Source organism: Oreochromis niloticus, linkage group LG4, assembly GCF_001858045.2.
Source record: "Oreochromis niloticus isolate F11D_XX linkage group LG4, O_niloticus_UMD_NMBU, whole genome shotgun sequence".
NCBI lineage: Eukaryota > Metazoa > Chordata > Actinopteri > Cichliformes > Cichlidae > Oreochromis > Oreochromis niloticus.
Window position 1 is genome coordinate 25,714,564 of NC_031969.2, and position 11,328 is coordinate 25,725,891.

Here is an 11,328-nt window from a genome sequence, read left to right on the forward strand (position 1 = left end):
ATTTAAATCTTCACACTTTAGATATTTTGGTAATGCCATTTTTTTATTTGATCATTTTATGGTCATTTTTATGGGTAATATGTTATAACAGTCTGATTCCCTCACTAACTCTGTCTCCTAAAAATCATCAATTCAGTTCAGTTCAATTCAACAGTATTCACATACAAATGAGCTGAACTGAATTAAAGGGGAAAAAACCAACAATCCCTTATGAGGAAGCACTTGGTGACAGTGGTGAGGAAAAACTCCCTTTGAAAAGGAAGAAACCTCCAGCAAAAACAGGCCCAGGGAGGGGCATCTGCCTCTGGATTGGGTGTTTTTTTTGGCCTTCCTTTCTTGTTTTTCTTGCAGATTCTCCTGGAGTGTCTCATTTTGGGCCTGAGAATGACCTGGTTTGAAAATGTTGGACTCAGCTGTTGTTTTTTTCTTGTCTCCTGCAGAGACTGCAAAGCCTGCCGCAGTACAATCTTCTTTTCTTCATTTTTGATGTTTGTGTTCTCCTGGTTTTGCTTCTCTATGATTTCCAGGTAGAAAGTTTTAGTCTTTTCCAGTTCTTGTTTTAAGTTTTGTGCCTTCAAATAATTTTTTTCACTAAGGGTCTCACTGGTGCAGAGTTTGACTCTGAGCTCTGCGATCTCACAGCTGACTTCCTGTTCTCTGCGTTTTGCATCTTTCTCTTCAAGATTTTTGAAGAGCTGATCGCAGAGTCGATTTCATCCTGCTGTTTCTTACATTGGATCTCCAACTCAGCTTCTCTTCTGCATTTTCTCTACTCCACTTTAGCTGCAGTCGAATCCAGTCATTCTGGGTTTTGATCTTGGTACCTTTGTGGTTTACAGCTACCAATTTGTAGTGATTTGTTTGCTGCCCGTGCGGATACACCTTCAGTTGGAATCTCAGCACAGGAATCTCATCTCTTATATTACGTGGAGGTCTGCCATCATTGGGTAGAAAGTGAGCATTGGGCCAATGTTGCAAAGGCCAAGGGTTTGTGTTTTGTTGCATACTTTTCACGTTCCTCATCTTTATTCTAAAAGCTCACTGTAAGTCTGAAAGGGAAGGTTTACTAGATAGTAGTGAGACGTGCTATGAAGTACAGTTTGGAGATGGTAGCACTGATAAAAAGACAAGAGGTCAACCTGAAGATGCAAGAATGAAGAAGAAGATGATGATAATTCACATCTTTCTGGTTCCCATTATAAATCTAAATTTCCAGAGTTATTTCAGTTATTGTAGTGGAATACATATGAGCAGGTTTGCCTCCGCTGAGGAGTTTACAAAAATAATATTAAAAGGAATTGGCAGGAGAAATTTGTATTAATATTTTAAAAAGCCTGAGAGGGGTTTCCAGTTGCCTCGTAAGTTACGGTGTAGATTTCCCTCAAAGCATAATTCAAGCATAAAGGCATCTGTTTCTTCAGCTAAAAAGGGGGTGGCATGTCCAGCTAACATGCAAAAATTACATGTGCCAACATTTAGAATGAAATGTAGGGGAGAGAATGTGAAGATATTCACATTTACTGTCTCGGAGGTTTTGGGGGTCATTGTTGCTTTCCTTTTGCAGAAGAGAGTCTGATTTTTGCTCAGGTTTAGTTCTGTCGCTATGGAGTAACATACGACAGTGTGGATGTAGTTCAATGTGAGCTGAGGAGAATAGGCAGCCTTGTGTTTGTGACATCTCTGGGCAGACAGCAGGCAAGAGGTCAGTGTCAGCACCGGGCCACTAGTCTGGTTTTGTCAACTTCCTTCATGCCGCCAACCAGCTGCTGTTACCCTGTTTGATACTGCAACTGATCATTCAAGAACAGACAAACAGACTTTTGTATTTTAAAAATACCCCTTTTTATCTTAAAACTGCCTATTTTATTTTAATTCTTTAACTATGTGTCACATTTGTCTATCAAAAATGTGTCTCCTGAGTTTAGCCTACTAAAAGACAGTTGTAATATTCAGATTCACTTTTTCCCCGAATGATAAATGCCAAGGTTACATCATCTCCCGGGCTCCTGCTGTTTTTTGTGCGGGCTGAGCAGTAAACAAACAAAGCACGATGGAGGCAGGGAGGTTTTCACAGCCCGTCTAACACAGAGACGCAATTGAAATTTCACACAGCCTCACTGTCGAGGAAATTGAATTACACTGCTTGTTGCTGGACTGGAGGAATGCATTACTAATGCTTTGAGGTGACGAGCTGAATGGAGAAGGGGAAGGAGGGGGGAGCAGTTGGGGAGGGTGAGACTGCACCCTCTGACCCCCCCCAAAACACTCAGACAGACACTTCCTGAGTCTGGTTGGGCTCTCTTCCAGATGGTCGGACCATGGCTTTCCTTCTTCTCTGCCTTCTCAGTGCCAAGCAGCTGCATGACTGACGGCCAGGAGACACACAAGAGAGTTAAGCCTCACAAGGCAATTAAGACCTCCATTTAAAAGTGCACCAGTGTAATCAGCCTAAACCTCACGGCTGATATTGCCCCTCTGAAATCTTTCTGGCGCATCTGCATTTGAAAAAAAATAAGAGGATAAGCAATTTTAGCAAAAAAGAGAAACAGAAAATGAATTCTTTGCTGACAGGTGTTTTCCAAAACATGTCATAATTATTTAGACTTTATTTGAATTTATTTTTTCTTGACTTTCTGGAAGCACTGAGTTTCCATTTGGCAAGTGAAGTTACACACAAAATACCTCTATCAGGGTCAAGTCGGGCTCCGTCTGTCAGCTTTAAATGTTGACCGCCATTCGCTCTCTTACATACACCATAAAAAAAGAAGATCCACCCTCTTTCAATTCAAAGGTTTTATGTATCGAGACATAATTTTTAAAAATGCAATGGTTACAAAGTTTCTTAAGTTCATTGAGGCTAGCAGGCATTAATTTATGCACAGATTTCTTAAGACCCTGCTAGCATTGTGGTACATTGAGGTCTGGCCAACGCAACACTTTGATTCTTTTCATTTTCATCCATTCTGTTATACATTTGCTGTTGTGCTTGGGATCCTTGTCCTGTTGCATGAGCCCGTTTGAGCCAAGCTTACCTTGCATACTTTGGTATACCAAAAAGTTCATGATCGACTCAGGTGCCCCGCTCCCATGGCTGCAATAATCACTGCTACATCTCATTGTCTGACAGTATGATTTGTTTGAGCTGTTGTGCTGTGTTTGGTGTTCTGTAAATGTAGTGCTGTGCATTATGGACAAACATCTCCACTTTGTTCTCGTTGCTCCAAACGCTGTGATTCCAGAAGTCTCGTTGTTTAATTAGAAGCTACAAGTCAAGTTTCTAATCATATTGTCATTAACTTTAATATCTAACATGATATCTGATGCCTGTAGGGATTTTGGGGTCTTTTTTTTCAGATTCTCTGAGCATTGCACTCTGACCCTCAGGAGAAATTTGTGGGACATCCACTCCTGGTAAGATCAGCAAATGTCTTGAATGTATTCCACTTGTGAAAAAACTTTGGATGAAACTGATTATTTGATTATCTACTGGCTCCTACTTACCCCCTTAATGTCTTTGTAAACAGTAAGTATGTACTTACTGGGCTTTTTTAAAACTCATTTTAAGGCCTGCAAAGGAGCAGATGATTATTTTTATTATTATTATACATCCTTTTACGCAAGGTTTTTAACTCAGAATAGCTACTTTTATTCAAAGTAATGCAATAAGAGCAGTGAGAGTGAAGCAGGAATAAAAAAATATGTGTGCTGAGTAACTAAATGAGCAGCAACTGCTTACTAAGCTCAGTAAAATAAATGCCTCCTCACGTTTGTATAACCGCTATACAGTCATGTCACTTTTGTGGGTTGTTTTCTGTGGTAGACTCAAGGAATGAATCTCAAGGAAGCTGACTTTTTGTGATGAAAGACACTCATCGGAGTAGAAAGTTGAAAAATGTTATTGGTATATTTGAATATTTGAAAAATACACACAACGGGTTTAATGATCATCAATGTCGATATGTAGGCGAATAAAAATATAACAGTAGAAGCTGCTTTCAGAGCGACTGCGAAATCTTTTCAGAAGGTTTGAGAGATGATTAATGGAAGACTAAAGTTCCACACACTTTTTTCTTAGTGAAATCACTTTTATTTTACAATTAGATGGCATCAATTATGCTGCCTTTGTGGTCACAAACCTAAAAGATGATGGTGTTATTTTAAAATGTGTTGTACATCCTAAGATTATCATAGCTTTTGTATTTAAACAACAGCTGTTAGTGGCATAAAATGGAAAAGTTCCATGTAATTATGAATGGTTCTCACACTTTGTCATTTCTCATTTCTCATCTTGTCATCACAGTATAGCTGAGGCAAACTCTACACGTGAGCACCTCCATGTCCTGTCACTGCTTTGTTGCTCAGCGGGAGTGGAGGAAACCGGGCGCCTGGCTTGTCCCTTTTGTGGCAAAGCTCCGAGGGAGGCTGCTGCGTCCTGAGAGTCAGCGCTCACATCGTTCACACCTCACCTCCTCCTTTGTGCACATCACCCCAAGCAGTCAGTGGGAGCACGTACCCAAAGAAAGATTTATGGAGCAGGCCATTTATCCATGTCCTTGCTTTTTTCCCCCTTTTTTTCTGAGCCCTGCTCACTGAGATGCTTCACGACTTTCTCAAAGTTTCCTTCCTGTTCTTCTGTGTGAAGAATTTGTCATGATCCAGTGGTTCACCACCAACTCCAAAGAAAAAGCCCACATAAGACATTTAACCACATGATCTCATCTCACAGCCAGGACATTAAAGTTTTCTTATTACCAAGGTTACGACAAACATTCGAAAACACCGTCTAAATGAGGAGAGAGTCACAGTTTTTGCATTCAGACACATCTAAAAGGTTTTTTAGTGGTTTTGGTAAAAATATTATGAGCACAATGTAAAACCTTTGGTTGCTTGGTGAGAGTATTCCACCAGCTGTCCTCCACATAAAAGTCTGGTGCATATCAAACCCAAAATATCCTTAACAGTTGGTTACCAGAATGCTGCATTGTTATGTGGAGATGAGTTATCAGTGCCTGAGGTCATGCACCACCGTTTGCACCCTCATTTGCATTTATGCAAAACCTGTTTAACCTTTCATGCAAATGACCTTCAAACAATAAATTTACATGGCAGTACCAAATAATTAAAAACCCAGCTCGCCCGTGATAGACTCAAGACCTGTCCAGGGCTTACTCTGCCTTTCGCTCTCTGACAGCTGGGATAGGCTCCAGCCTCCCTGCGACCCTGAACTGGACAAATGGTTGAGACGATGAATGTGTAGATAGATGGGTTAAATCTTAGATTTAGAAATGTAACGTTAGCCATGTTATTTTAATGCAGAGTTACTGAAATCAATCTTTTAAGCCTTGTATATACACGTTGGGACACTGTGTAAAATGTAAATTTAAAGACAATGAGTGGTACTAAAAAAGAAACAGGAGGAAGAACATTTTAGAGTAAACTGACAACAGGTCAGTAACATAACATGGAAATCATGCATGGGTTTAGGAACACTTCCAGAAAGTTTACCGTGCCATCCAGAAATGCATGTTTAAGCTAAAGAGCAAACTTCTCCGGGCCAAAGCTCATTTAAAACGGAATGAGACAAAGTGGGAAACTTTTCTGCGGTCAGACGAATGAAAGTTTCAGATTCATTTTGGAAAACATGGACACCGCATCCTCTGGGCTAAAAAGAAGCGAGACCACCATGCTTGTTAACGGGACTCAGTTCAAAAGCCTGCATTTCTGATGGGATTGGGGTGCGTTAGTGCCTATGGAATTGGAAGCTTGGACATCTGGAAAGTCAGTGCTAAAAGTTATATACATATTTAATTTTCCTGATGTTTATGAACTGTTGCTTAAAAAAAGAAAAAGATGCTAAATAGTGGTAAATCAAATTCAAAACAACAATGTTTTTCTTGATAAGATAATAAAATATGGTATATGCAAATCCTCACATTCTGTTTTTATTTCCATTTTTCTAAAAATTCCAACATTTTGGGAATTTGGGTTGTAACTCCAGTATTTTTTTAGATGTTATTATTTTATCCATGTTTGTAAAGCTGACAACTCCTGGTCAGCCGTGCAGCCTAATGAGAAAATGAGCATGGCACTTACAAACCATCTATGCTCTGTTGAACATTTCCAAAACATTACACTGACGCAGTTTTCTTGTTTGGGGGAGCTGTCATATTCTCCTTGCTATGTGTTACCCAAGGCATATACAAAGTGATGGGTTTTAACCTCGTCATTTTGTATTTTCAATCTTATTTTCAATCTTATTAAAGTCAGTCTTTCTAACACTTTTAGTACTAAATCGTCATGTTGGAAAAATTTGACCTTTTTCTCCTACAAGCAGCACAGTAACATGGAGAATATACTCAATTTAATTGCTCACTATGACTGTTTTCCTTTCTGTCTAACTTTTATAAACTATTTACAGCATCTCATGCGGTTTAATCTAACTGTATTGATTACTGCATGTCAAACACTTTAGCTGCTTCAATAAAGGATCAGAAACTAAATCCTGCACAAACAACCAGGGGGCCACAAGCCAGTGTACTCCTAGTGCTGGTCCCAAGCCCAGAATAATGGGGAGGAGGGTTGTATCAGATCTTAGCCAAATCAAATATGAAGAAACGAGCACTCCATATCGGATCGGTTGATACCTGAGCCTAACAATGAGCAGCACTGGTGCTGGTGTTGATCAGCAGGCTCCCATTGGAAACTGTTCTATTGTTGGACGGAGTTTGGACTGTGACTTTTATAGGCGAGAGCTGGCTGATATGATGAAGACCGGGAATGTAGATGTAAAAATTATATGTACAGGAGACCAGGATGAAGAGACGCAAGGCTATGAGCATCCAAACTGTTCTACCATGGTGGAAGCAGTTGTGTGGACAGGATTAGGAAAGAGTATGTCAGAGTGACACCTCAGGTTGAGTGGATTAGACATGTATAGAGGAGGGAGAGTGGACACAGTAGAAAAAGGATGCTGAAGATTTAGCTGCTGAGTAAGAGCACCACAGAGGAGGTTTATGGATGTAGAGAAGAAGCACATGCAGAGAGTTGGTGTGACAGAAGAGAATAAAACAGAGGCACTATGGTGACCTCTAAAGGAAACAAATGAAAGAAGAAGATGGTAGAAAGCAGTAGAGTACAGTAGAGTATAAAGCACAGATACTGATGACAAAATTCCAAATAAAACAAAGAAATATAATTACAATTTTGTAAAAATGTCAATGCTTAAATTAAACAAGATTTCTGTTGGGAATCAATCAGGATGATTATTTGACTTTTTGAAACACGAGAGCTGAGATAAATACATTTCTCTACAAGCTGGTTTTCCTCAACATTCCTCAAGCCCTCCACTCAAGTGCTGCTTAGTAAGTTCAAGTCGTTCCTTTGCCAGGATATGTGATACCTGGATTATAGAAAACTCCCAACTTGGATGGCCTATAGAGCACATGCAGAGCAGGATTAAGTTCTGTGCCAGTTGTTGTGAGATCTCTCCGCGGGCCCTGTCCCGCCGCTCCTAATCCTGCAGACAATGCAGGCTGTTAATTGGAGACTGACTGATATAGCAGAGGAGAGTCATGAAGACAATGTGCGAGTGGCCTGCGTCGCTGTAATCCTCTACACTCTGAGGAATGTCCCTCTGTGGCAAGCATCCATACCTCACCAGATCTACTCCCAGCACCCCTTTTCCATACACACACAAGGGGTTTTCCATTCTACTGACAGTTGCAGTGTTGTTAATGAGTGAAACGCAAGGAGGGGGGCACCTTTGCAGAATTGTGAAATTTCACATTTTCCACTCAAAACGCTGATAGGAGGTGTAAAAAAACACACGGGGGTGTTTGTGTTTTAAACGGACAGCAATACAGACTTTTAACAGGCTAATTCAAGTGTTTCCGTCATTCCAACCAAAGCACTTTTAAGACCTGTGACACCTTTAGATCTGAAAGATATGACATCTCTTCACCAAAAACCCAATCTAAATACTAATGTGTATTAAACATATTGATACTCAGAGAGATGTCACCTTAATTAACATAAACTATCAATGTTGTCACACAATGACAAATACTAGAAAGATCCCCAGGCTTTAGTTAACTTCACATTTCTTTTATTCCTATTTTAGATATTTTGTGTCTCTTAAGTCATTTTGAATTTTCTTATATTTCTCTTTGCGGCTTCTTTTTAAGTCTTTCTGGTTGTTTTGCGTCAGCTTGTCCCGATTCTTGCTTTGTCGCTGTTGTTATTGTCTCTGTGGTTGTTTTGAAAGTCTTCATGGTCACAGTTTCGATCATTGTGTGGTTCCAATGTGTGTCGTTGTGGTTGAGTTTTTGCCTCTTTGTGCTGATCTGTGTGTTTTGTGTGACTTTGTGGCAGTTTTGTGGGTTGTAAGTAATTTAATGTCTGTTTATTTTTTCTGCTGTGATGATTTTGCATTGCTTTAATTGTTTAGGCTCTTTGCGGTTGAGTGTTTGACATTTAGCATTTCACCTCATACTGAGGTTCTGACCCTGGCTCCATACCTGGTAGGGTAGGGTAAACACTGTGGATGGCCATCTAAATACCAGGTAGACTAGTTCTTTATCATTTTGAACTGAGTGAAAACCTTTCCCGGTAGTCATAAAACACTTAGAACCGCTCTCAGTCAGTCTGTTGGGTCATTACATGGGTGACAGACAAGACTCTCTGTGTTTTTGTATTCAGTTTCTCCCTGGGGTGAAAACATGTGGGTGGGCAGAGAAGCTGCATTTCTCCTAAACCATGACTCAAACTGAGACAAACTCAAGTCATGTTGGCTTTTTTTTATGTTTTGTCAACAGAACGCGACAGACATTTTGGATACTGGATTCTTTATCAGTGAACAAACCCAGAGAAACAGCCCCCCGGTAACATTTCACCACAGTTCACCGACGGGCAGGTGCTCCACCTGAGGCGCCTGTTTGCAGTTCGTGTAATCTTTCACCTGTCACCGCATCCTACATATGCAAAACACTTGAAATCATTCCACCTCTGTCAACCAGTCATTCTAAACTTTCCATCAAGATTTCCTAAGAGCCTTTCAGTGACATGCAAATGACCTGATTCGGTTTTTACTAGACTAATTACTCAGGTAGTAAGCACACTCTTTTCACGTTTTGAAAAAACAAAAGTGTTTGTAGCTGTTAAATATTGCAGTTTCTCAGAGTCTGGTTGCAGCTACATTTTGTGTCCAACATGCTCTCTTCTTTAACAAAGCTCTGTTCAATCAGTCTCCTTGTGTGAGGGTGAAAACTTGGCCTAAGCTCTGGGTGGAAATTGAAATGCTAATAGCATACACTTAAAGCCTCAGCCTGGCTGTGTTATCCTGCATTTGCTTGCTGGTGACAGATATAATTAGAATAGCAAGGAAGGCAAATATTGGAAAACCACCAAAAGAAAAATATGTAACAGTGATAATTGTTTCAGAGCTGCTCAGAGATCTGAATTACACGTAACCTCCAGGAATTGGTGTTTTCCAATCCTCTCTTGGCAAATTTGTAAAAGCATCCAAACTTTTTGTTTTACTTACTTGTACTTTTAATGATTTACAACTGGGAAAACTGTGTAAAACTGCGACCGACTCTGAGTTTTCCTCCGAGGTTAAAAAGATTAAAGACAGATTAAACCAAGATTCTAATGATTTGTTGTTTATATAAAAACCTTTCCCTCTTGCAGGAAAAGATCAAACTGCTGCTGATCCAATTACTGTTTGCACATTCACAGTTTAATAATACAAGAGTTTTGCACTTAAGCCACATGTTCTTTTTTCCCATGGGTGCAGTGCCAGGGAACAGATCTTTCTCTTCCTCTTAGCAAGACGAAGAAGCAGAACAACCGTCAGAATAAATGTCTACGAATCAAAGTGCCTCGATTGCTCTCTTTAGTTATATGTGTGAAACCCCTGTGCAGATTAATTGGAAATGTTTTGTGAGTTAAAACAGAAGAGAAGTGGGGAAATTTAGGCTGCGGAGGACTCGTGCTGTGTTTGAACATGAGCTTTAGACACATGAAAGACTCAAGCTTTTCCCACTATACATCCATGGAAGACAAAGCTGTGATTATGGTTTGTGGTGAGGATGTTTGCTGTGAGTGATTTGTCTCCCATGCAAGGCTTTGGTGATGGATCTTCAGTTCAGTGTCTCCCAGAGTTCAGCCGGGATGTGCTTCGTTTCAAGTAAACTGTTTATTTTAGGATAAAAAAAAAAGTTTTTAAAAAAGAAAAGTTGTTTTAATTAATATTTTATTCTTCACAGTGCAGAAAATAATTTCTGCCTTCTTTTAAAAGTTCCTGTGTTAGTAGTAATTTGGGGGGGTTTTTTGTTCCTTTGACATGTTAAATCCCTTGTGGGAAGACACTGAATTGCCGTCCGTCATAACAAGTGGTGGAAAATAAAAACTAAATAAAAATAGCAACACTTCAGTGTAAAAAGAGTCCATTACAGACAAAGCTGATAGTGTTGATACATAACAACATTAATGTATATTTCACAGGGCGGAAAGTGTTACCCACCAGCAATTGGTTTATTTTGAGCCCAACATGAAAAAGTCCACTCCTGCACATTTAATCTATCCACAGGTCATATCACATCTTGTTATAGCAGCACATAAAAACATATCATTTCCCTTAAATGACAACTCTTCTGGTCTACCTGTCATAACAGTGAATCTAACAGCCTCCTTCACTGATGAATAAACATATAAACTGACACAACAATCAAGAATTTGTCATGTGTGCGGTTTTAAATTTCTTTGGACTCTTTTTTTCATATTAACCAGGGTGGCTGTAGCACAGAAGGTAGAGCGGGTTGTCGAAAGGTCAGTGGTTTAATATCTGGCACTTCTAGTCTGTGTATCAAAGTATCCTTGGGCAAAATACTGAACCCTAAGTTGCCCATGATGAATCCATCAGAGTGTGTGAATGAGGCTTGTGGAAAGAAAGCACACTGAGTGTTCAAATGGAATAGAAAATCATTCTATGAGTGCTTTAATTACGTGGTTTCTGTTTGGTCTTGTTGTTCTCTTAGATTTGATGATGGTTAGGCTCCGATTCCTGTTTTCATTATCATTCCTGTGATAACTGGAATGACTGAGCATTGGTTATTCTTGGATTTATAGAATTTAGTGTTAGTTTTGTTTTATTTTTGCTGTTATTTGTGTTTCATTTAGTGCGTGGGACGCTCCTGTGTCTAGTTTGCACATTCTCCTCATGCCTGTGTCGATTCTCACTTGGTACTCTGGCGTCTTCCCACAGTCTAAGAACATGTGGTTTTAGGTTAGTTGGTGAATCTAAATTGTTTGTAGATGCCAATGGTTGTC